A 27,328-nucleotide genomic window follows, 5' to 3' on the forward strand; every position below is an offset into this window, starting at 1 on the left:
TACAGTATATTGGTGAGTTTATGCTACCAGAGGATATCCTGGAGTGCTAATTGTTTTCATGTCAGGTATTGCTGCCTACAGTTTTACTACTGTATACATCATTGTAGCCTTATGTTCAGTTTATAACTTTTATAATATTTGGTGTGTATGATCAATTTTTTGAAATCAGATACTCTGATTTAATTGGTTGGAAGTGAGTTTCTGTAGCTTTCCCCAGTGACTTAAACTGGGAGATGTTGTGAGAACTACTGACTTATAACCCACTTTAACACTGAACCCAGGTTTCAAAGGGCACAACATGTCACCCAATAGAACAACTCTAGGGGGCTGTACTGGCTAGTTTTGTGTCAACTTGACACAGCTGGAGTTATCACAGAGAAAGGAATTTCAGTTGAGGACATGCCTCCATGAGATCCAACTGTAAGGCATTTTCTCAATTAGTGATCAAGGGGGAAAGGCCCCTTGTGGATGGGACCATCTCTGGGCTGGTAGTCTTGGGTTCTATAAGAGAGCAGGCTGAGCAAGCCAGTAAGGAACATCCCTTCATGGCCTCTGCATCAGCTCCTGCTTCCTGCCCTGCTTGAGTTCCAGTCCTGACTTCCTTGGTGATGAACAGCAGTATGGAAGTGTAAGCCGAATAAACCCTTTCCTCTCCAACTTGCTTCTTGGTCATGATGTTTGTGCAGGAATAGAAACCCTGACTAAGACAGGGGCCAAGGCAGCTGTGTGTGGTGTGTGCTGTCTTCTGCTCTGGATTCTGTCTTGAAACCAGGACACTTTGGGGCAATTAACTCTGACTGCTCTAGTGAGTTAGGAGACATTTTATGGAGCAAAATGAGTTGCAGGGTATTTTTTTTAAAAGGAGGAGGTGATGAAAATGTGAATTCTGACTTCTTATAGATACTCAGAATAAAGGGCCAGAGGAATGGAGAAATGGTGGCAAAGCAGTTTCTCTGGTGAGAGGAACGCTGGGAACAAAGGAGTGGGAGACAGACCGGAAGGGTAAGTCATTTGCGGTAAAAGGCAAACTCTTGGCCTTCCAGAGAAGCCAAGCTGTGTAGCTGCTCAAGGCCCTCCATGTGTGGCCTGTTCAGATGGATTGTGGCTGGCACAGGTTTTCTCAAACTGGCCAAACCTGAGCTGAGGGAGGACTTAAGCAACAGGATCCACCCTCACACTCAAGGTAAAGCTGTAACAATAAATAAGATGTACTACTGCTGCAAAATATTTACTGACAGGATTAAAGGCACAGTAAAGTACAGGTATGTTTCCTGCTATTTACTATAAAGAAGTCACAATTCAAATACCAAGACAACTCGGGTACTGTCAGGAAGCCTAATGCTAGCACAGGGTTGGTGAAACCATTTCAGAAGGATGGGTTCCTTTCAAATAAAAGTATGAATTCTCCAAATTCAGGAGAAGGACTGGCTTGTAGCACACTTTTACCACGGATCCCTGACTTAGCTGGATTCTTTCTGGGTATTTTCTGGAGTTTATAGTGTAACTTTCCTCCCCAATTTCTGAAGTTCTATACAAGTTCATCTTTCCTTGGGGACCTGCAGAAACAGCTCTGCTATCCCAATAGAGGACACACAGCATCTCTGACGATATAAAATCAATAGTCACTTCTGGATCATTGAAGGTTATAGGTTTTTTTTTTTTTTTTTTGAGACAGGGTTTCTCTCTGTAGACCAGGCTGGCCTCAAACTCAGAAATGCGCCTGCCTCTGCCTCCCAAGGGCTGGGATTAAAGGCGTGTGACACCACTGCCTGGCACAATACTTTTTTTTTTGTTATTAAAAATTAAAACCAGTGTCTCACATTATCTTTGAGGGACCTCTATGATAATAACTAACATGAATTATGTTTGTCATTAAGGTGGACAGTCTAGAAAAGCAGTGGCCAGGTGGTAGGTACATGCCTAAGGCTGGGCAAGATATTTGTAGTTCATTCCAAACAGCTAAAGGTATCTTTTATTCGAAAAAGAGATAGAAAATTTGGATGAGGAATGAACACACACGCGCGCGTGCACACACACACACACACACACACACACACACACTCGCACGCGCACACACACACACACACACACGCACGCACACACAATTTAGAATGTGAATCTTTGAGGGTAAGGGTTCTAAGTGTAATAAATATATTCCATGAATTTGAAAAGCTCCATAAATATTTTGCTATTTTATTTTATCCAAGTGCTTTTCCCACTTGGGAATATGCCCTATGTAAAGGTGCATAAAATGTTCACTTTGGCAAACGGGTTTGCGTTCATTTCTTGTTTCTCGGCATTCAGAAAATGGACAACAGTGTCAATATAACAGCCTCCTTCTGTTTCCAACCTCCCATCCGTTTACTTGGCTTTATGCAAAAAATAATATTCAAAAGATGGCCCCAAAGAAAATACCCTGGGTACCAGGGTCATCAAGTGAACAATTGCATCTTTCTCTGAGAAGGGAGCAGGGGAAATGGACCAAATTGTAGGAGGTAGAACACTTGTTTGTAGTCTTCCCTGTTCTCCATTTTTTAATAGCATGGAACCATTTATTTATTGACTGCCTGAAATATATTCAAACAGAAAAACTTCATAAATGTGCTAGTCTCCGGTAAGGCCTACCTGGTGCCAATCTTTTTTGTTATTTACGAGGGAGCCTGAGCAGGTTTGGATATTACTCTTTTTCATCCTGGGCTGTGTTGTTATAAGCGGAGGCCCTTTGTCTGGAAATTAGGGTAGACTAGAAATGAGTGAGAATGGGCTTCCCAAGCTCTACGCGCCTACTTGGAACTCCAACATCTCAAGTAAGTAGGCTTTCAATGCCATGGAGGATGAAGAACGAGCGCCGTGTGTTTTGCTAAGACGACAGCCAGCTCATTTGTCACTGTTTCTAGGTGAGCAGTGATCTTTGTTCTCTGTGAGTCGCTGGCGAAGGAGCACAAACCGGGTCTGGAACCTGGAGGAGGAAAGGCCACTCCCTACGCACTTATTTCTTCTTCCATTTTCTTGGCTCTCTGTCTCTACCACATTTTATGACCTCACATTTTTTTTTCAATGACAGCTTTATGGAGATGTCATTTACATACTCACACAACCCACCCATTTTAAAAGTACAATTCAATGGTGTTAGTATACTTGCTACCATGTGCAACAGCTTCCACCAGTCAATTTAGAACATTTTCATCACTTCGAAAAGAAACTCTCAGCCCCCTAGCTATTACCCTTCTGTCCCCCCATCCTCGAATCCAAGGCACCAAGCAGTCCCAACTCTCTGTCTATAGATTTCCCTACTCAGGGCACATGCAGTCCATAAGCCCATTGTCCAGTTTACTTAAATCCCAGTTTACCTTTTGACATCTGTGACGATGTGCATTGCCCTTTGGGAATGTTAATATGTTCCTGTCGTTTTTTGCTCTCATGTAGCCTGTCCTCTTTCTGGGTCAGTGCAACTAGCATAGCACAGATATGGAGGGTACCCACAGTTAGTGCTGGCAAAGTTCTGAACTGATTGATATTGTGTTAGACGGTTTCCTGCTGTAGTCTTCTAGAGAAGGCCACAGGGTTTCCCTCCCAACATTGCAGGGCATCCTCTCATCTCTTTCCTCTTAACAGAAGTAACATGTATAACCTGCACGGAGACTGATTATACCAGTTTCTATGTGCCTTCACCTCCAGTCTGTCCAATTTTCAGGAATAAGTCTTAGCAGCCTGCTGGCTTGGTTTGAAGCTGTCCTCAGCAAAAGTGGAACTCAGAATCAATTTATCCTTAGGTCCAAGGGACCCTGGTATGTTAGCAGTAGGATAGATGCCCTCACAGAATTGCCTCTGATCGCCTGCTCTCCCTTGTGTGACTCAGGGGAAAGCCATTCTCCCTCTGGTACGTACTTGTTGAAACCATAGAAAACATAATCGTTTTGCTTATTAATCCATTCAAATTCCTAGGATAGCTCTAAAAGCAAACCACTCCCCAGTTTCCACATAACACAACCCTGTTACCTATGGTCATTGCTACAGGAGCAAACAATAAAGTTGCCCTCAAAACAGGCAAATGAGGAGTGTGGATGTAGGTATTTTTGTTGTTGATGTTGGCAACCTTCTGGAGAAGACCTTGTGATGTTTTATTAGGATGCTTTGAAGTGAGACTCACTAAACTGAAGCTATTATGTTCTTTATGTGTGTCTGTGCTGTGCACATGTGTATATGTTTATGCATAGGTGCACATGTGTGTGTGTATGTGTGCGTACTTGTGTGTACAATGCATGTGTAGGCCAGAGGTGTCCTGTTTTCTTCTTGGAGACAAGGCTCAGTGAAGCTGGAGCTCACCAACTGAGCAAGAAGAGCCGGCCTCTAGGAGTCCTTTGCTGTTTGCTCACTAACAACCAATTTTTAACAAGGGTGCTCGAGATTTGAACTCAGGTCCTCCTGCAGTCTCCTGACTAAGCCATCTCTATAGCTTTCTGAAGCTTAGTGATGGTCGTCAAGGCCAATGCTTTTGGATTTAAAAGCAAACAAATAGTTATACACAGTAAAAGTGAAAGTCAACTAGGACTCTCTTTTCTGCGGGTGACTTAATTTGTGTCAGAATAATTTTGAGGTAAAATGTCTCTCATTCTTTCTCCTTTGAGGTTAAATAAAATCAGGCATAAATCCTTTATCCTTCCTCCCTGCTTGGAATCAACAATGTTTCTATGGGATATTTTGAAGTACATTTTTTTTTTTTTTGTCAGCAACACCTCCAGTTCACAGAACTCTTTGTGACCCTCAGCTACCTCAGATGAGGAATTAGTTGTCTTCCTCTGTCTTTATGCCTGCACCATTAATCAACAAGCACAATGTGCCTCCCTGGGCCACAACCAACATTTAGATAAGACAGCACAATTATTGAGGATAGCAATGTAAAATGAAAGGGGAAGCAACCCCTACCCCAGAGTCCTTTCTCATTCTACCCTCTGATGGGAGAATGGAGGTGGGGTCGGGGAGGAGAGGGCTTGTAACTAATTGTAGACACAGTTTTGACACAGGAGAACAAGGACGCCCTTTTCTAGCTGGCATGTGAAGGGGCCCGTTCCTCAGGTGCTGGCATTTGCTTGCCACAGTTTGGGTGGTGATTGGCACCTTCTCGTGCCAATGAGAATAACAGCTGGCTTAGCAATCTTCTCTCAAAACAGCTGCTCCATCTACCTTGGCTGCAAGTGCCCATGGCTTTACTTGCTGGCATTTCCAAGCTGCTGCTGCTGAGGCCCCACGAACACTGCTTTCCATTTGACTTTTTCTCAAGTTCTGAGTGAATTATTTGTATCTTTAACTCGAAGGCAAGACAAGGTAAATAGCACACACACAAGGATGAAGTGCACAGTCCTAGTCTGATGGGGTTGATGGTCCCCATCAACGATTGTATGTGTTAGTGGAGGAAAGAGAGACTAGCTTCCGACATATACCCAAACTGGGTTATATGCCTTTCTGTAAAGTTCCAACCAAAGTGACATCAAAGTCTGTAATGTAGGAAAAAGGCAAAGATCATACGGGGGATATTTTTAAACCATTAAAGAAAGAATTGGAATATTGAAAACACATGTTATGTTATGCTGGGACTGGAAAGGAATACTAATCTAGAGAATATAATTCAGACTACGAAGGAGGACTCGGACTTTCACTAAGTCCTCATGGTTTATTTCCCACTACCCAGACATGTCTTCCAAGTACAGAAAACAGAAGGGCAGGCTGAGCCCAACTTCATCAAAGAGGCATTGTGGGTGCCCAGAAAACACTGCAGAGTAGCTGTCTGCTGGACAAAGGTTAGAAGCGCCTAGGTAGTAAATGAGTGGTCACAGCCTTACATGATCAGTGCTGCTGTGAGATTCTTGTGGGCAGACAACCTGAAGTGGAGAATCTAAAAACACTCACCAAGCTCCGGACTTAATGATCACTGGAGATAGGTGAATTTTAAATGGCTCCTGTGCAGTGCTGGCTGGCCTCTGCAGCTTGGTGGCCCCTGGTGTGCCATGGTGGGTTAGAATACCACAAAGCTGGAAACTTACAGGGGGTTAGAGACACTCAGTAAATGCAACTCCCAACAGAACTTCCAGGATCCGAGGTGGAACTGCCCTGAGAACATGTGAGCCTTCAGTCCCCTCCCCTTTAGGATCGCTGACTTGGATGCCCTGTCTCTTCCTGTCCCTTCAGCCCTGCACTCCCCCAGATTGCCAGTATCTCACTGATGGAAGCCAGATTTCCCCCTATTTGCTTGGCTGATCCCATGGCGAGTTAGTCAGTCATGGGGCGGTTTCTCTGAATACCCAATTGCCCTGTGAATTTTTCCAAAAGCAAAACAACCCGGGTTAGAAGGAGGTGAAGGTTGTGTCTTTGTTTTGCACAAACCCTTAGCAATTTCAAGACAGATTAATACTGATATGGTCGTTTGGGTGTAAGGGCCCAGAAGAGCATTTCATGAAAATGTAGCCAACAACAACAACAACAACAACAACAACAACAACAACAACAACAACCATAACAACAACCACCCCCAAACAAGAAAACTGGTGTCGGCAATGACCACGGTCGAACCTCTAGAATCTGATTGATATAGTACTTCCGTTTTGAAAGATTTATTGTTGGGATCAATCGGGGTTGGGAACAACGTGGAAATGAACATTGAAGTCCAGGAGGTACCCAGCCGGGCCCATCCATGCGTGCAGAACAAAACCACAGGGGCCCACAGTCTCTGGGGATGGAGACCCAGAGAGGAAGGGGTATAGAGAGGAAGGGGGTTGCACTGGATCCTTTGACAACAAAACGAGGTCATAGCAGAATTTCTAGACTGTTCTCTTGGAAATGAGATTGACCCCACCCCTAAACCGATTGGAACTAATTTCACTCCAAAACTGATGGACTGGCGCATAAGAAATTCTTCTCTCCATAAGGAGGGAAGATGAAGCTGTGTGGCTGTGGTGCTCCCACGCACTGATCCATACAAGCTCACTGCTGGCTCCAGCAATCTGCTTTTCATACCTAATGCTCGCCGAACGCCACACTCACTTATTCCTGGTCCTCCTTTCAACCCTCCGACTCAGACCACACACGCTTATCTTCAATCACGGACACAAGCCTCCCTCCGAGGTATGGTATGTTAGCCACGGACTCCATGTGCTGCCTGTGTGCCACCACCAGGTGGTTTGGGATTTCCCTTCCCTTCACACAGGTCTATTCAGTTCACGAAATCACTTCACGTGAGCGTGGACTTAAATCCACCTCAACTAGAACTTTCCGAAGTCCCATTCAATTTGAGGTGGTATAAATTTGTCCACTACAAGCTTCTACATACGTTTCTGCATTCAGTCCTATGGAGGTTCATTTAACTTTTAATAAGTTGGGGTACTTGGATTTGCACCCCTCTCTCAGAGGGCAGGGGTGCTTCTTTTAAGTAGGTAACTTGGAGACAGAAGGATCTGAAACGATTTCCCAGAGGCTTTCTGATACACCTCAGTAACACTGAAGTGGGAATAGTTACAGTTTAACTTGCCAAGTCAAATAAAATTGTTACGTAAGAAATTCTGTCATACTTAGAGTGGACTGAAGGTGTGGTTACTACTGGTCTCTAGTAGGCACGTTTTCAGAAGCGATTTGTTGATACTGGAAAGACATGTCTGTTCTGTATGGGCTTATAGATTTGTAAGAAAAGGGAGAAAATATGAGTTGGGGAGGAGGGAGTCTTAGAGAGAATAAAAAGGCGAGGAGGGAGGGGGAAGGGAAGGTAATGGAAGAAAAGGTTAGTGAAGGAGAGCCAATCACAACCTGGCTGTCCCAAGCCCACCGAAGCATCTTTAATTTAGTACGCTTCATTCTAATAGGCCAGCTTGTTTACACTGTATATTTTGAGTTATTTCAAATATCTCTTCCAAACCATTGGGTTTCCAACTTCAGGGGATGCTTTCGAATGCGGCTGGAAAGTATTCCCACACAGTATCACATGGCACCAAAGATATGGAAAGAAAGAAAAGACTACAGGCATTTCAACGGCAGCTAACATGCCACAGCAGACTGCTCCATTATGCTTTCCTGAGGCCCCAAAACACCACTAGTTCAACCTCAAGACCATGCAGTGGTGTCAGATTTTCTCTTCAGGTATGTGTATGCAGACACACAGGCATGGGTTCACACTTGGGCACTTTGGGAGTCTCTGCAGGGTCCTAGCCTCATGCTGTGTTCTAGGAACAGTGCTTACACTGGGCAGAACAATGAAGCTGGGAGAACCTGTTTGTTCTTTTGGAAGGAATATTAGATTTCTTTACTCAACCTGCTGACCTCTCATGGACACTGTCTTAGTAAGGTCACTATTGAGAAGGCCTCCATTATCGATTTTTAGCAATAATTAGTAAGGGTCTCCAAACACTGTCATCTAAGTCAACATTTTCACCAAAATGCCAGTCATGGATTTGCAAATATTTCAAAAACACTTTTATTGTTTTGAAATAAAACAATAAAACAGGCCAACCCATTGTCACCAGGACATGCAAAGTATAACTCAGTTTTCTTTTTTTACATGAACGAAATCATTTTATAATCTCCATATGTTGGGAACTGATGTCACCAGTCTCTTGATTAAAGCAAGCAAGCAAGAAAGCAGGCAAACAGATCCAATGGTATAAAACTTGTTTTTGTTTTTCCCAATAATCTCTTCTTGTCTCGCAAGCCCCCTGCTGGAGAAACCTAGTCTTTTATTATTTGTTTGACAATATTCTCTACATTTGTCCCTTCTTTCCACTACTGTTACTTTCTTCATTTGATACTCTAATTACTCAAGAATTTCAAGCTTGAATTTCTCATATGTAAAACGAAAACAGTGTATGCCTGAAGACAAAAGCCAGGAAAAACTGAGTATTATTTTGAAAAAAAAGAAAAAAAAAAAGACTTTGCCTACACAAGAACCATGATTTAAACCCACTGACAGAAAAAAAAAATTTTTTTTTACAAGCATAGCAATTTCTGAACCATTAGATTCCCAATGCTACTACAAGGCAATTTCTTACCCATTTATCTTTATTGTGGTACAGGCTAAGTGCATGACTGGCCTTATGCTGACCACCACAGCCTCTTCAGAGTCGCTAATACTCGGCAGTTCTTGCCTCCCTTTCCAGATGGTCAGGAGATTAGTTTATTCATGCTTTAAATGCAGGGAGAACAGCAGAAGTTCAGATAGAGGAACGTTTGCTCCCAGCTGGCAAAGCTCTCCAGCGGGGACCGTTTGACCTCATAAGGAGCCGTAACTGCAGCAACTTAAGAGGAAACAGCAACAGCAGTGCCCATTGGGGAATGCAACTGAAAAACAGGAGGCAGGAGCTGCGTGGGGAGGGGCAGGAGTACATAAACACTTAAGGCCTCCGCATGACACCTTTGAGGGCTGCGTAATTCCCACTGACGTCAATTCCGTGCTGTGGATACTGTAAGACCACAGGAAAGAGCCTGACATTGCTTCACAGTTCCTCTCTCTCAGAGAGTGTAGTTCTCAGGCTAGCTTCGCTGGCAGCACAAGAGACTAGAGTTGCAAATTCAATGGCCCTTCTTCTCTGATAGACCATGAATCATAGACTCTGTGCCAGGCCGTCCAAACAATTCCTATTTATGCTACAGATTGAGAGCTGCTGCTGTGACCAAGGAGGGCAATAACTAGCACGCCACCAATAAACACTAAAAAATATACATTCATAAAAATGCACAAATAGGCTGAGAATTTGACTCCTACCCTTCCTCTCCTTCTTCCTGATATTATTTTGGTTGTTGAGATCAAGTCTTATGTGTCCTGGGCAGGCCTTGAACTCAGAACTGCCTCAGCCTAAGCACAGGCGCCTGCCTGCCTTGCTTTCTGTCTGTTCTATGTCTGATGCTCAGCAGCGCAAACCTCGGTAGACAGGTGTTTAAGTGGATGGAAGGGTCTTGTCATGACAAAAATTAAAAAATCTTCTATGTAGCAAATGAAGCCCTGACATGTTAGATTCCTTTGCGTGTTGGTTCTTTTTTTTCTTTTAAAAAATATTTATTTATTATATGTAAGTACACTGTAGCTGTCTTCAGGCACTCCAGAAGAGGGTATCAGATTTGGTTACAGATGGCTGTGAGCCACCACGTGGTTGCTGTGATTTGAACTCAGGACCTTTGTGGAAGAGCAGTCGGCGCTCTTAACTGCTGAGCCATCTCACCAGCCCCGCTTGTTGGTTCTTTCGGGAGGATCACTGAAATCCAGAGAACAGTGCACTGACCTGAGAGGTGATTTTTTTTTTCTTTTTCTTTTTGTAATGAGGATTAACTGTGCCACACGTAGAAAAGCCACTTCTTTTCGTTCCTTAAGAATATTGGTGCATACTTTAGGTGGGGGTAGAGAGTCTACTAATAAGTATTCTCCCTCAAAATGAATCTCAAATGAGTATTTGATTATTTAATGTTTTAATTACCCAATTGTTTTTGAAATCCTTCCAATCATGAGTCATCATCTTGAAGACTGTACTTCCTACTGTCCTTGACTGCAACTTTAGCTGTGCTCTAGGCATCGTTTTTCTCTCCCTCTCCCTTCACATTCTTCCCATTGCCCATCCCAGGCAGCTAAGCCACGACAGCCTCCCTGAAAGTGACACACTCTTCCATCTGACCCTGTCAAACTCTTGTCGCCTTACTGTCTGTCACTTTGCTGAAGCCCAGAGAACAGAATGCTGATCTGAGAAGCAACTTTTTGTAATGAGAAGTAAGTATGCCACACACATTTCCCCCTCTTTGTCCCTGTGCTGAGAGGTTCCACCTGACCTCACAGTGAGATAAACTTAAGCTACTTTTTAAACTCAGACCAAATGCCTTCTTCTGGAGGGAGCCATCTTGGACCACAAGCCCATTGTCCATTTTGCAGAGGATGCTCCTCCTCTGGGCAGGGCTCCGTCCTGGCACTTACCACATGTTACTTCTCTTTTCAACTAGAACTCATTAAAGACAGGACTCTCTCTCCACGCTGGTCCTCTCACCTCCCCTCTCTTTCTGTCTTCTCCTTCCCCCCACTTCCTTCTTTTCTTAAGACAGGGTTGCACTATGTACCCCATCTGGCCCTAATGCCTGCCTCAGCCAAGTGCACAGGTCTGTACACTGTGCCTGGCTAACAGGAGCCATTTCTTATTATTGTTTGTAAACATGGAACTTAGCTCTTCCCCTAGCACATACCAGCTGCTGAACACATGTTTATTAAGCAAAGACATGAACACATTAAAAATAAAGGCCCTAGTCCCTCCCAAGGCTGTTCCTTAGCATGGCAGTTGGATAACTCACCATGACAAACAGGTACCCACAGACCATAGGAGGCTTTGTAAGAAGAGAAAAGTGAGAGGTGAGTTCACATCTTCTGCAGACTTCAAATCGAGCCAAACCGTTTGGAAAACCCATAGAAACCCATAGAAACCCATAGAAACCCATAGAAACCGAAGATCTCTCTTTGTTCTGCTAATTCCTTCTGCTCAACATGTGCTTTCTCTGGGACTGGAGGAAGGCGTGTGGAACGAAAGCCTGGAAGGCCGTTTGGGGGTGGAGGGGGACATGAAATCTTAAGTGGAAGAAGGAAGGATAAGAAATCTTCTCTGGGAATGTTTGTTCTCATTGCCAAACTTTTAACCTCCAGAGACTTGGGGGTGGGGGAGGGGAGACTTGTGTGACCTTGGAGAGCATAGAACGTCAGGGGCTTATTCAGACTGAATATAAAGTCCAAAAATTTGAAAGTTTATCTTCTCAAATTAATGGAAAAAGTCTGGAAATTGATTTTGTGTTCTGCTCTCCAGGGACCCAAGCAGAGGGAAGGTTGTTTGCTCTGCCTGAGAACATCATGCTAAACACATGGAGCTTTAGATCCTCATCCTGCCCCACCCCCACTGTCAGAGCGTTAAAATCCGGGGACCTGCAGGTGGGTGGGTGGCTGGTTAGATCCGGTTCCCAGACCCTGCTGCTCTCTAATTGGCCTTGTTTTATTTATATTCTGACATTTGGGGTGATTTTCCCATGCTTATGTGTGATGCATCTCGGTCTAGTGGGAGCAGACCACTAAATCTTCACACTCAATCCCAGTGAGCAAGGACTGTGATATCTCAAGGGAGTATGGCGTTAAGGAGAGAGCTTTTCTGGTCACCAGAGCATCTGGGAGTCATGCTCCCTGAGAAATCCCTGCAGCAATGAAGGACATCTTTCTTTTTGCCTCTTCGTCCAAGTGGTTGTGACTTCTGGCTGACAAAGTTGAGATTTAACCCTGTGTAATGTTGGCAAGACTCAAAATTTGAAATACTTGGGAAACCCTGGTGGGTAAAAGAAACCTCAGCCTTTCAGTGGTCTGTGTCTGGGGAACATCTGTTTCTAATACATCCCGGTCCCACACATATCTACAGTGATGCTATGACTCTGTACTGTATAGCTCCATACCTGTCATCCACACTACTGAGCTACATCTCAATGTGGCCAGTGTAATACAGGAGCTGAAAAACTTGATTTTGTTCAATTTTCAGTAACTTAAATAAACACTTGGATAATGACTAGTGTATCAAGCAGTGCAGTTTGGAGATAGAATGTTAACGTGCAAAACAGATATACTGAGAGCACAAAGTAACATCTTAAAAGCCAGGACAAAAAGTCAGAGTATTTCCAAGCCTGATCAAAGCTTGTCTAATTATTTAAGAGTTTTTCAATATCCATGTTAGACAACAGTTTGACCCCAAACTGTTTACATAAAATTTTATGTGTATCCATTCAGAGACGTCTGAAAAGATACTAGCAAAAGAGAAATTTTCTGGGTCCAAGGATTTTGTACTTTATGTTTTTATTTAAAATAAACAAATGCTTACAAACGTAAAAGTTTGATACTATTACTTAAAATGTATATTGAACTTCTAGGCATAAACTCTGCTATCTTTATTGTATTATCTATACTGCCCAAAGAACTGTATTTGAAGTCCGGGAAGGTTTTGACACATAAATGTGTTTAGATATCACTAATTAAAAACAAAACAAACAAACCACAATACCTCTCTTCCTTTCATTTGTATTCCTTATGCACCAACTCTTCTTCTTCTTCTTTTTTTTAAAGATCTTTATAATTTTTTTTATAGCCATTTGAATTCTAAGACAGTCTTGTGGTATCACCACATATCTGGAGCTGAGATGCTCAGATATCAAAGTTTTCTTTGATATTGAACTGTGTCAGGGAGTTAATGAGGAGAGGAAAGGGGTAAGAACAGGTCACCAAGTTGTTAGCTAAGCATTCTTGTTCACTTTCCTTAAGTCAGATGGGCTGTGATCGACGGCTGGTCTTAGGTATTGAAAAGGCATTCTAAGAATACAGTTATCCACCAAACGTCTTCTAAAAGAGGCACAGACCTCCTCATATTCAGCCTTCCCTGATATCGGATTCTTTCTCTGGTGAGCTCTCCTTGGAAATACAGTGAAAAGTTATATCTTCTTGATAGCAGATTGACAACTCTCAGCTGAGTATTTTTGCAGGAGATGATCACAGGCCACTGTTAAGATGTATGTCAGCTTCATGTCATTCTCTCTCTCTCTCTCTCTCTCTCTCTCTTTCTCCCTCCCTCCCTTCCTCCCTCCCTCCTCCCCCTCTCTTTCTTTAGTTCATCACCTGGCACCCTAGAGCATGCAGCTCACATGAAGCTTGGAATCAGCTCACATTCAACTGAACTGAACATTCCATCCAGTGGCTAACCTCGCTTCACCCTGGGATGAGATTAGAATCCGGAAGCCTGGCCAGGTTTGAATTAGCAATGGATGACTCCATTGGGTTTTAACGATCATGGAAACCTATGTGCCAGACTGACGCTCCAGTCACATTCATATTCATTTCAGATAACAATTGGATGAAATATCCTGTACTTCTAAGTCATAAAAATCCAGATTGGTAGAACCTTTTTCAACAGACAAAGGCACGGGACTATCACACAACCTCACAATTATTTTCAAAATCCACTTGCATTTGGGAAGACCTAATGCTTTAGTAGGAATTAAAATACTATTTTATGCTGGTGCTAGGAATTGAAACAAGGTCCTCTGGAAGAGCAGCCAGTGCTCTTAACTATTGAGCTATCTCTCCAGCCCTTGTAATTTTAATTTTTAGCTAAGTAACCGAGTTAGCTAACATTGCAAGACTTAACATAACTCAAACTAGTTCCCTTTCTCAGCACTATTCCAGCTTCTAGACACACCGTATTGGGAATTACTTCAACTGACTGAGATTTCATTGTTGTATTGGCTTTCTTGTTTATAAGTAGTGTATTGTTATTGCCATTTTCCTATTATGATACCTAAAGACTAGGAATTTATACTCAGCATGACATTCCTGTATACCTTCCCCTAATTTCTAATACCCGATCATTATAATTTTGAGTGAAGTCTTAAATTCATGATAGTCTTAACATCTTACACCTCCTATATTTGTATTTTCCTTCCTCATTAAGCATAATTTCACTTTTGCTTGCTTGTTTTTCTGTGTGTCTGAAATAACATCTCAAAGAGAGAATCACATTGATATTGTGGAACACAACAGGCACAAAATTGGTCTACTCATGTTCATACTGTGTAAAGCCCTAAATCTGTTTGTCATGGCTATTCTGGTCACCTGTTCTTCTTTCCTTCAATGTGAAGTTCTGTTTTTTTACCTTTTCCCCTATTTTTTCATTCTCTGTTTTCTTCTATCCTGTGTTTGGGAGAACACAGCTTCTAGATGATCCTGACAATGGGTACCGGAGAGCAGGGCACATACCCACATGTGGTTTATTCCACACCCACTCCTACTGGGGATGTGGAATGATTTGAGCACTTGGTCTAGGGTTCACCAAATAAAAAGACCTTCATGTCACTTCCCTGGGTGGCTATAGAACTCAGGTGCTCCCGTTTTACACATCTCCATGAGATGAGAATGATGCATCTAATTTGTCTTGATCTCCATATTCATTTGTCCAGAATTTCTCTAGTTTGCTCTCCTTCGAAAACAAACATTTCTGCTTGGAGGTGTGAAGTGGAGACCTAGATGGGCCAGTACTGTTTTATAACACTTCTCTGTCCTATTGCCTTCTGTTTCTGTGAATTTCTAAGGATCCAAGCCTTGGTCCAGGCTTCTCCTGTGTCCCGGAACTTAATGGTTTCCAGAAGTGAACCTCACTCACTTGTTTCTGCCTGTCGCCTCTCAATCCTCCAAATGTGCCTCTTATTGATGTCTCCGTTTGATCTTGTTGGTTCATTCAGTTTTTATTGCTCCTTGTCCTGGGCTTGAGTAGCAACCAGGTACTCTCAACTTTCCTTATTTGTCTGCCCTCTTAACAGTAATGTCCAATGTGTTACCACTGCATAGATTCAGGAATTGAAATGCAAAAGGCAAAATACAGGATCAGAATGCCAGACACAGAGCCACTGTAGTTGGTGCCACAGTCGGTTTTCCTTGCCTCTGGGCAGCCATGTCTTCCCCAAGGTAGCTTCCCATCCCGTAAGGATGTGTCTTGTCTCCCTGGTAATGCTTCTCAAAGAGAGAATCATGCTCAGAGGTCATTCTAATGGGAGACACAGCTCACAGAGGAAGCACAATTAGAGAAGATATGTAACTGAGCAATGAAGACTGGTATCAAAAACTAGGCACAACAGGGGCCTTGAATAGCAATATATAGTTACGCCTTGCCCTGTACTAGATGGCTTGTTGGTTTGTTTATGAACTCCTTAACTGACTAGCTTGGCTATCACTGAATCCCCCAAGATTCTCCTGACTGCCTCCCCATTTTGGGATTACCAGCATGTGCCACTACACGCTGATGTTTATGCAACTGCTGAAGACCTGAACTCAACGTCCTTATACTTACAAAGCAAGCACTGTCATTTCCCAGCCACGGGATGAGGTTTTTAAGTGGTAAAGCATCAGCACTGCAAATCTGAACACTCAGATATATAGCACAGCGTGGATCGGGTGAGCCTGAGCGAAAGATGAAGGAGCATGGCTCCCCTTGGGTGGGTCGCAGCCAAGGTGCCATCTCTGAACCATCTCATTAGTATGTACAAAGAGACATCACCACCAGTCTCAGGCAATAGTAATATATCACACTTTGCCTCTTGTTGAGAGGAGCTGCAGAGAACTGTGCCTTGGTCTAACACTTTTAAATGTTAAAATATTAATAAGAAATGACGTCATCTCTAGATGGCAGAGAAGACCAAGATAATTTTGTGGTTTCCATGGTTCTCTGATACTCTCAACAATTCCAGCTGAACAGCACCTGAAGCACACTCTCATGAGAGCTACATAAAAGCTCTCAGGTGAGAGAAAAGCCAGAAAGAGAGAGGAAGACTGCGGTGTGAAGGGATCGGAGCCATCAGGAAAAGCACTGCTGGAATTTCAAAGTTGTTTTAGAACCTTCTCCTCATCAGAGTTAATGAAGAAATAATTTTATATAGAGGAAAGAAATCCAGCTTTGTCAAATTCTCCTTTGTCCCAGGAATGACTAGGGAATGGATTCTCCACTGAGGAATCAAGACTGTGAGATGTTTTCATTTGCCTCTCGTGCAGGTTTTCTGGTTTTTATGAGGTGTGCTGATATATTGATGATGTAATATTGATTTATGCTATATGTGGTTTTGGTCTGAACCATCATCACCTCAGAATGTGGCTTATTTGGGAATGAGGCCTTTGATATGATGACGAAGATGACCATCTAGAAGCCAAGGAGGGAGGCCACAGGAAGTACTGCATTTCAGGTACCTTGAGCAGAACCTCAGGAAACAAATGCTAAGCTGTCTGTGGTATTTTGTTATGTTATCTTGAGAATATTGATATAGATACCTTTAATCTTGTGAACAAGGAGATCAAATGTCCACTTTTGAGGAATTAACCCAACTAGATTCTTTAAACAATAAAGAGCTTTTAATACCTGTAACCTCAGAACCTATCATTTGGACGGCACACAGACTCTCAGACATAAACTCACATGTGATGTTACCGTCTCTTTTACATTATTCACACGAAAGTCCCTGGTTGTGGCCCTAGCTGTGGTGTTATTAAGATGCACAAAGGGCTCCTGGACTGTGAAATCATACCACTTTCAGTAGAGCAAGCCATACGTAAGGAAGAACCAGCCATATCCTTAGAGCAGACTGACCACAGTAAACCATACTCCCAGGAAAGGTCCTTCAAAAAAAAAAAAAAATGAGAAGGCTACGTCGTCGAGTGGCTCTTAGCTGTTCCTCTCAGGATATCCAGGTGAGCCAGCAAGGGCCACATGACCAACTCCAGCAAGAGCCACTGCCAAGGCTGAGAGATCAAAACCTGACACCTGACCCATGTCTGTTGTTAGGACACCATCCACCATAGCAACCAGGCTGCCTTCCCTCTCAAAGGTTGGCCTCCAGCTCAACTGAAGCCAGGCAAGGAAGTCAGGATTCTAAATACCAACAGCATCACTCTGTCAAAAACTCTCCTGTGACCTTTCTCAGAAAAGGCGTGCAATGACAGTTTGAAGGCTGGCCAGGCCATCCACATTTAGAACTGCCAGCGTCTTTCTGAACACTTGCCCGGGATTGTGGGCAGTCTTCTCAAAGGTGTGCCATCACAAAAATGTGCCGTCACAAATCTCATGCAAAACTGACTCAGGTCAAGTACAGTAATTATAGGATGTTCTTAAGAGCAGTAGAAAAACAGATGGCAAAATTAAAAAGTCAGCTAATACTCTGAGCCATTTCCGTATCATGAGTCCTGTTTGGTTCTGTCTTATCACCAATGGCAACTTTGACCTCTTTCTTCTCTCTTGTACTTTCCCCACTCCCTGGTTTACTTTCTGTTTTGCCATCAAGAGTGTAGGCTTTCTGGAGGCACGAACTGTATTCCTTGTACTCATCAAAGTGTATTCAAAAACCAGTTATAAGGCCTGCTTCATAGAGTATTCTATCTCTTCTGTCTGTCTGTCTGTGTCTCTCTGTCTCCCCTCACCCCGTGTGTGTGTGTGTGTGTGTGTGTGTGTGTGTGTGTGTGTGTGTGTGTGTGTGTGTGTAATGTGTGACTGAACAAAAAACCAGCCAGTGGCTTCAGGACAGAAATGGGAAGAACTCCAGCTCCTATTGTGCCGTATTCCTTGCCCCAGGTTCACTTCATTTACTCTTTAAATGACACGTGTGTTCTGTGGGTGCCTGTCCACATGGATGCATCTGTACGTGGATGCCAGGGGTTAATCTTGGCTGCCCACTTTGTTTTTTGAGACACGGCTCTCACTGGGGCTCATGGACTTGGGCAGGCTGTCTGGCCAGTGAGCTCCAGAGACCAATCTATCCCCGAATCTCCAGTAGTCCACTCTGATAATGTAGGTGGTTCCTCCTTCTTGTGACATTTTCTACTGGAAATGTTTTGGTGACATGTCTGAATTGGTGGTATCCACACTGAAATCAGCCTGGTGTTTCACAGTCCAGGTGGCCACAATGAAGCCTTTTACACGAATAACATAAAATAGGCATCAATTCACCCAGTATGCACATCTAGGAGCCTTTATTAATAGATATGTACTACCATGCATGTTTTTGTTTTGTTTGTTTTTTTAACATGGGTTAAGATCTTTAAGCTTGTGTGTTGAACTTTTTACTGACTGAGCCACCTCCCCCAACCTCTCTTAAATGACATCATTTACATATCATTTTAACAATTATACCCAGAGTAGTCTAATTTTTAGGGGTTTAAGGAGTTATTACAAAGAGAGCTATCTCTCTCCCCTTTCTAAGACTTTAAAATGAAAATCACTAATACTACAAAATTAAACCTAATTGTGTTTTTAAATCTACTTAGCTCTGTGCATTTGTGGTGCTAGGGTTCAAACTCAAGGCCTTGGGAATGCCAGGCAGGGGCTTTACCACTGAACTACACTCTCTTGTCCAACCTCTCTGTTGCTTTAGTGGTTCTGAGCTCCGTGCAATGCTGAGGTGAGGGCTGGGCTTTGCTGAAGAAACTACACAGCCAAGCTACATGGCAGTCTCTGTAATTTTGCTTTCATTGCTCATTCCAATATATTTATTAGGTTGTTAAACAGAACCATCTTGACTGGTCCCAGCCAAGTTTCTAATGCTGTCCATGGCAAGTTAGCTTTGCAGTATAGTAAACCATGTCGGTTTGTCTTAGGTGAGAACTTGACGCTAACCATGTCGATGCGCAGGAGGTAGATGGAAGGTTCACAGAGGTCTTTTCCAAACCTCTATGGTTTGGAAATGGAGCTAGAAACCTCCTGGGGTCAAGGCTCTGATGAGATTCCTGGAGTGTCCTGGTCCAGGCGTGTTTGGAATACTTGGGAAATGGCCGACCACAGGGATTGCAGGGCTCTTCATTCTGGCTTGGTTTGGAAGTGCTGAGTTGTGTAAAACGCAGAACACTTGAGGGGGTGGTGGAGACTTTTAAAAACCTCAACAGGAATTTCAATTGTTCATTTTGGGCAAGAGTTTGGGGTCTGATTTCTATGTAAGTCCAAAAGCTTGATTCTACTGACTAGATTTTTCTTTCATTTCAATCTTTAGGACTCAAGGATTTCCGTCATGCAGGAAAGTCAAACCATGTGCTGATTTGGGTTGTTGATGCAATAAAGGTAATCAGATTGCAAGTCTCAATTATCAGTGTTCATTTCACTAATGTAAAGAATACAGAATAGCTCTTTTTTAAAAAGTTAAGCAACCTCAGGAATAAATGCATGTCTGAAATGTCCTATGTCAGTCAAGTATTGATATTTTGTAAAGCATTTCTTTCCTTTTCTTTTCCTTTTTGAAGATTTATTTATTACGAGTACACTGTAGCTGTCTTCAGACACACCAGAAGAGGGCATCAGATCCCATTACAGATGGTTGTGAGCCACCATGTGGTTGCTGGGATTTGAACTCAGGACCTTTGGTAGAGCAGTTGGTGCTCTTAACCTCTGAGCCATCTCTCCAGTATTGATATTTTTAAAAGGTAAAGTTCAAGTTCACTTCATTTTTTCTCTCTCAAAAAATGTCACCAGGGGTCTGATTTGCAGTATTGGTTACTGGACATTAACATCATCATATGAGCTATAAAAAAGGTAGGTCTGGAAGCAAGGGGGATAGATATAGAGATTAATAATCTGACTGGGTACTATTATAAAATAACAAGCCACTTCTTCCTGAAGGACATTCATATGTGACAGTCTTTTCTAGTCCAAACAGATTTAAGGACTTGATCCACTTTTAATTATACTCGTGATATCATATCAAACATATTTATTAATTAGATTTAGCTTTTTCTTACATTCATTTTAAACAATGCCTTAAGTCTTTTAGGCTTTGTTCTTTAAAATATAATGTGCTGGGCTGGTAGGATGGCTCAGTGGGTTAAGGCATTTTCTATCAGGCTTGGCAACTGGAGTTCAACTCTCAAGACTTACAGGGTAGATTGAGAAAACTGACCTCTGTAACTTATTATTTGATCCACTGATACCATATGCCTTCCCCTTCAACTAAACAAATTAATTAATTAAAAAGCAAATAAGATGCAATATAAGTCTTAGTTACTTTCCTATTGCTATGATAAAGCACCAGGTAGCCCTGGTCTCCCTGCAGGCTTGGGGAACCCTGAGCCAGCTCAGGCTGGGACCTCAGACTTCGCTCTCCACCCCTGGAGCCCTGTTCTGCCTCTTCTCATAGCCTGTCACCTGCCCGGTGCAGGCGTGGGGTAAGCGCAGTCAAAACTCCCACATCCTGCCTCCCCGAGTGGCCTGAGCTCTGTGGCAGAGCAAACTCAGGACTCCATTAACGCTACACTACATATGTGAAGGTACCCTCAGAAGCCAGAGGAGGGGGTTGGATCCCCTAGGAAGGGAGTCATAGATGGTTGTGAGCCACCTGATGTGGGTGCGGGGAATGGGGCCTGGCTCCTCTGTGAGAGCAGCAGGCACTTTCAAACAGTGCTGTTGTAGTGGTCACATAAGTATCTTATTTACCATTCAACTGTTAAATATTCATTTATGGGATTTTCCCCCCTCATTTAAAACGTTGAAGTTTTTTTTTTTTTAAATTTGTCCAGACAAAAGGATGCACAGCATTTTAATCTATTATATGATATTGTCCTATTCTGTGGTGACTATGTTTAGTCAGCTGTTCATAATATACAATACTGAATTTTAATCACGTTATTTACAGAGGGACCAAAGCACTCATCTACAGGTAAAGGTGCTCAGGTTTAATGTGCAGGTTCACAGCCCTATGCAAACACAACCGTTATATACACTGTGAACACCACAGGGCATATCCGTCTCCAGTCACCACTCCCACGGGAACGAGCATACAGGCCTAGGGTAAGGTGCCTAGTTTTCTTTCTGAGGCATAATTCTCAACCGTGTGCTTCCCTCCTCACTCACTCCAAATGCAGAGCCAGTGTTGGACCACCTCAGGACCCCCTGTGGAGACTGCCCGGTGACCTCTGAATGTCCTTGATGGAGGAAAACAGGCAGGAGTTCTTCCCAGCTGGATAGGTTAAATGTGAGGCACCACCATACAAAACCACGGAACTAATTTCTTGTACAGCTGGGAAACAGAGTTTAAAATGCTCGAGCAATGGCAGTCAGATCTGAGCGGAGACCCAGGGGACCGGGTGAGGCCGCACCCCTGGTGGTTGGCCCAGGTGTTTTCATAGTCCTTTGCCTCCCTGTCACCTCCCTGTCACACGGACTTCAGTACTCCTCTTCCCGCTCACTCCCTCTTGACTTCTTATGGATCGCCCCAGTTAAAGCTTCATGAAGGCCTAACTTACAACCAGGAAAGCCCTCTGCTGCAATTCTTCACAGCTGTTTGCTGACCCGGCTCTGCTTCTGAGACTCCACCTCTGTGACTTCTGTGACTTCTGTGACTCTACCTCTGTGACTTTTGTGACTCCACCTCTGTGACTTTTGTGACTCCACCTCTGTGACTTCTGTGACTCCACCTCTGTGACTTCTGTGACTTCTGTGACTCCACCTCTGTGACTTTTGTGACTCCACCTCTGTGACTTCTGTGACTCCACCTCTGTGACTTCTGTGACTCCACCTCTGTGACTTTTGTGACTCCACCTCTGTGACTTTTGTGACTCCACCTCTGTGACTTCTGTGACTTCTGTGACTCCACCTCTGTGACTTTTGTGACTCCACCTCTGTGACTTTTGTGACTCCACCTCTGTGACTTTTGTGACTCCACCTCTGTGACTTCTGTGACTCCACCTCTGTGACTTCTGTGACTTCTGTGACTCTACCTCTGTGACTTTTGTGACTCCACCTCTGTGACTTCTGTGACTTCTGTGACTCCACCTCTGTGACTTCTGAGAGTCCACCTCTGTGCTGTCCCCGTGGAAGCTCACACCGGCTGGCAATGCGGGACAGCTCTGAGAAGTGCCATCACAGGCCTGTTCCCTTGCACAACGATGCTCAGTTACAGAGGGTCCTTCACCCATAGATATCGGCTGCAAGGGGTGCCCCTGAGTGTCGGGTGTGTCAGCAGAGCCCTCTTCATTTTTGTCGATGGCCTGAGGAACCATTTGTGAGCAACACCCTGCCTACATTTCGACGGAAGCTGTTATTCCCTGACAAGCTCCCGGGTTCCCTCTGGCCCTGGTGCTTCAAGCACTCAGACTCCATCCTGGCTACCATGTCAAGGACACGAATCTCCTCACCCTGGGATCTGCCAGTCTCGGGATTTTCTCTTTCCTTGGGTCATTCATAAGTTTCTGGAGCAGAGTGACATACCCTGGGACTGGTCAGAAATTTTCACAATGGCAGGCGAATTTGTGCATTTTTTTGTGTGCAGCTAGCTAGCAGAGCAGTAGCTCTCTGCTTGAGGAAGGCAACCATCTGTATCACTGACAGAGGCCTCGCAGAACAGAACCTGTCCCTACTGTCACTCATGTAATGCACAGAATAGTACACGACACCACATGCGAACGGCTCAGACTGCTAGCACTGGCTGTTGATATCTCTCATTTCTAGCTGTAACTTGGCTTTCTTAAGATCCCCTGATTTTTTTCCTTCTTTTAGTGGCTCTCCCATCGATATCCTAGGAACTTTTTATTTTCATAGAGCCTATCCTATTGCTACATTGGTGGGCTGCAAAGAATGCAATTTTCTCCCTCGTGTTTCCAGGTTTGACAATAGCCCAGCTCCTAGACAGTCAGTCCGTCTTCACCGCTGCAGACGGCACATTCTTTTTGGCTTTAACTTTCAAGCTGTTCTCTACAGGGCTCTTCCCACTAATACTGCACAGAACATTTGGAGAAAGGATCCCAAAAGGATTTCTAAATGATGCTTTGACAAGGGAGGCTGAAGGCAGGCCGGTGGCTTCATGTAGTTGGCTCTGCCTTTTCATCACTGTGGCCTTTTCATAGGCGTTCTCAGTGTGTCCATGCTGATTTCAAGAGGAGGGCTCGCTTCCTTCTGGAGTTTCCACTATGGCTCAAGGTGCATAGCAGATGCCAGTTAGAGGGTGGAGGAGCACCAAGGATCCTCAAATTTATGCATGAAGAACAGTTCCTCTCGGTGGATGGCAACCAGACGGCTGGTCAGATAGGTTCACGGGTTCAGGCAGGAGCATGGCAGCATCCAGGCAGGCATGAGCTGAGAGTTCAACATCTTCATCTAAAGGCTGGTAGTGGAACTTCTGGGATATTTTTATCAAAACAACTAATCTTGGTATTGATTCTTGATGAAGATATTGTGATTTTTAACACATGAGTTGAAAACAAAGTTATAAAGTGGTAGATCTTTGACCTGCTGTTTAGGGGACCCTGGCTCATTCCTCAGTGTGTGGTATGGAACAAGGAGAGCAAGAGAACAAATATACAATATGTATATAACTTTATGTTATAGAACTAACTCTTCCAAAATGGTAGAAGTGATTCTTTGGAAAGAGTTTGTTTTGACTGGCATTTTAAGCATTTGTGACAGACAACACATTTCTAGTCGTTGATTGAATGCTTATAAAATCGCACACTTCTATTAAAAAATTAAACTATATTGGAGTTGCATTTCTAAGTTAGTTTTGTTTTATTTATTTATTTATTTATATTAGATATTTTCTTCATTTACATTTCAAATACTATCCCACATGTCCCCTATCCCCCCACCCCAAGCCCTGTTCCCCAACCCACCCACTCCTACTTCCTGGCCCTGGCATTCCCCTGTACTGGGGCATATAATCTTTGCAAGACCAAGGGCCTCTCTTCCCTTTGATGGTCTACTAGGCCATCTTCTGCTATATATGCAGCTAGAGACACGAGCTCTGGGGGTACTGGGTAGTTCATATTGTTGTTCCTCCTATAGGGTCTAAGTTACTTTTGAACTATAGCTTTCTTTATGGACTGAGGTGGAGGGAAGAGTCCCAGGATTCCGTGGGGGACACACTCAGTACTGCTTTTTACATTCTTCACGCTGCAATGTCACATGTCCGTCTGTCCTGTCGGGGGACACACTCAGTACTGCTTTTTACATTCTTCACGCTGCAATGTCACATGTCCGTCTGTCCACACACACATGTGGCCACGCCCTGCCTTTCAAGCAAAGCAGGCTGAATTTCTGCACAGAGAGAATATTCACTCTCTGGTTCCTGCCCCCGCCCCCTGCTCTCTGCACTTAGAGGCCTCAGCTCACACACTGATTTCCAGCCCTGTCACATTTGCCTTAGCTGTGAAGCTTCATGGGGTACCGAATGAGTGCACAGCTTTTAGGGTTAAAGTCACAAACAAACATTCCCATCAGAATGCATTTCAACTTCTCCCTCTGTAGAGAAAGAACTAGAAATGAGTTCCATCTCTATCCTCAGGTCATTGTCTGCTGCCCTGCCCCTTCCCGACCTGACCTCCTCTCTTCCTTGACTCTAAAGGGAAGTGTGAATTCCACTCACTTCAAAGGAATGCCTGCAGTTTGGCAGTTGAATATGCAAACTCCAATTAGTGGTCCACAAGGTGCCGAAAACAAAACACAAAACAGAAAACACACACAAAACACAATAGGGCCTTGTGTGGGAAACACTTGGCAGTGGCCTTCTAGCAACTTGAAAAAATACCTTCCTTGCTTAGACATGAAGCCACACCCCAATGGAGATGACCAGCAGGTCAAAAGTCACATCTACAAGAAGTGAAAAGGATCCCAAACCAAACCAAGCAAAGGCTTTAAGAAAACACAAATCTGGGGAGACAGCTCAGTTGGTAAAATGCTTGCTGCATAGGCGTGAGCACCTGAGTTTGCATCCATGCACAAGGCTGGGCGTGGTGGAAGGCACATGTCTGTAATTCTACTCTGGGGAGGCAAAGACAAGAGGGTGCAAACACCCTCAGGTGTTTGCAGAACAGTCAATCTGACCAAAATATCAAGCCTGCCTCAAAGTGCGGAGAGAGGATAAGATACCTGGCATTGCCCTCTGGTCTCTACAAATACAGGAGACACACACACACACACACACACACACACACACACACACACACACACACTTTATAAAGATAGCTAAGGAAGTCATATACTCCAATTTTCTGTGTGTTTTGTGTCTGGTGTCCCTTCCATGTTGCTACTTGAGGTTTAATTACAGCGTGCTCTACAGTTTGGGGGTTCATTTTGGAAATACTTTCCACCTTTCATCCATGTACTCCCAGAATCTGGGTGTCAGTCAGGTCTTCATAAGGTCACTAACACGAGCTCAAGATTGGCAAGAAGCAGTAGTACAGTGAGGCAAGCTCAGTCAGGTGTGTTTTAGAACTGGGGAGTTTTACTTTGGGGGGAAATGTGTAAAACTCGAATGTAAAGAGAGGACGCTGAAAAGTTTCACACACATCCCTCGTTTTTACCTAGAACATTTCTAGAAATGAAGAAGGAAGACATATTCCTTATCGTGAAGGAATTCTGGCGGATTAAAACATAGTGTCCAAGAGGATATACCTTGGAGGCCCTTGACAGAGATGTGACCAGAATTTCCATTTCTTTATTTCAGACATGTGTTCTGTCTCTCACCTTCTGCTTTGGTGGCTAAGTAATGATGTGCAACTTTTTTTTTTTTTTTAAATCTTTGTCAAGAACTGGGTGGTGGTGGTGCACACCTTTAATCCAAGCACTTGAGAGGCAGTGGCAGGTGGATCTCTGTGAGGGCAAGGCCAGCCTGGTCTACATGAGAGACTTCCAAGTCAGTCAAGGCTACTCAGAGAAACCCTTTCTCAGAAAAAATAAAAAACAAAAAATAAAAACAAAACCAAACCAAACAAAGACAAAAACAAACAAAACAAAATAAAACAAGAATCTTTGTCATATTTTGCATTTGCATAACAGGATATATTGCATACTTGATATTCCTTTTGCTATATCTCCATAGCCAGTTTGCATCTGCATAGTAGACATTTTGTTTATGTCATACCTAGCCCATTGATTTGCTCAGAGTGTTGAATTCTCTAAGGGCTTTAAATGCCTCCTGATTTATGGAAACTGTCAGATGATATATATAAAAACATGTTCTAATTATTGTTCAGGACTTCAGAGAAGAAACTTCCTACCTCTCCCACTTGATCTGTGGCCAAAATAGACTGAGCAAATCTGTGTGTAAGTGAAGGAGAATGGCAGCTCGCACCTGGGCTCTGAGGGACAGACAGTCATCCTGTGGAGCCAAACTTCCCTGTGTTAAAATGTGGGCTGAGCCTCAGTGCTGCTGTCGGGTGGTGGGACAGGAGTGGCTGGATTGGTTATTAAATCAGGAAAGAGCTACATATGGACATGCCTGGGTAAAACTTTTAAGCAGGAGGAGGAGAACGAGGAAGAGGAGGGAGACAGACAGGCAGACAGACAGACAGAATACTGGCTGTTTTTGTGTTAACCTGACACAAGTTAGAGTCATCAGAGAGAAAGGAACTTTAGATGAGAAGATGCCTCCATGAGACCCAGCAGTAAGGCATTTTCTCAGTTAGTGATTGATTTAGAAGGGCTCAGCCCTTAATGGATGGTGCCATCCCTGAGCTGGTAGTTCTGGGTTCTGTAAGAAAGCAGGCTGAGCAAGCCACAGGAAGGAAGCCAGAGAGCAGCGTCCCTCCATGGGCTCTGCATCAGCTCCTGCCTCCAGGTTCCAGCCTGTTTGAGTTTCTATGCTGACTTCCTCCTATGCTGGACTATGATCTGGAAGTGTAAGCCAAATAAACCTGTTTCTCTCCAACCTGGGTTTTTTTTTGTTTGTTTGTTTGTTTGTTTGTTTGTTTTTTTGGTCATGGTGTTTTGTTGCAGCAATAGAAACCTTAACTAAGCCAAGTCGGTACCATCGTAGTAGGGTATTGCTTGGCAGACCTGCCCATGTTTTGGGG

General features: G+C 43.7%; 1 protein-coding gene and 1 pseudogene across 2 annotated transcripts in view; both read right to left on the reverse strand.

Moving 5' to 3' along the window:
* Positions 1 to 27,328, reverse strand: part of Pde7b (phosphodiesterase 7B) — a 328,027-nt gene that overhangs the window by 99,252 nt on the left and 201,447 nt on the right. The window lies entirely within an intron of this gene.
* Gm17229 (predicted gene 17229) lies at positions 22,331 to 23,474 on the reverse strand (annotated as a pseudogene).

The sequence above is a fragment of the Mus musculus genome, chromosome 10 (assembly GCF_000001635.26).
Source record: "Mus musculus strain C57BL/6J chromosome 10, GRCm38.p6 C57BL/6J".
Classification (NCBI taxonomy): Eukaryota; Metazoa; Chordata; class Mammalia; order Rodentia; family Muridae; genus Mus; species Mus musculus.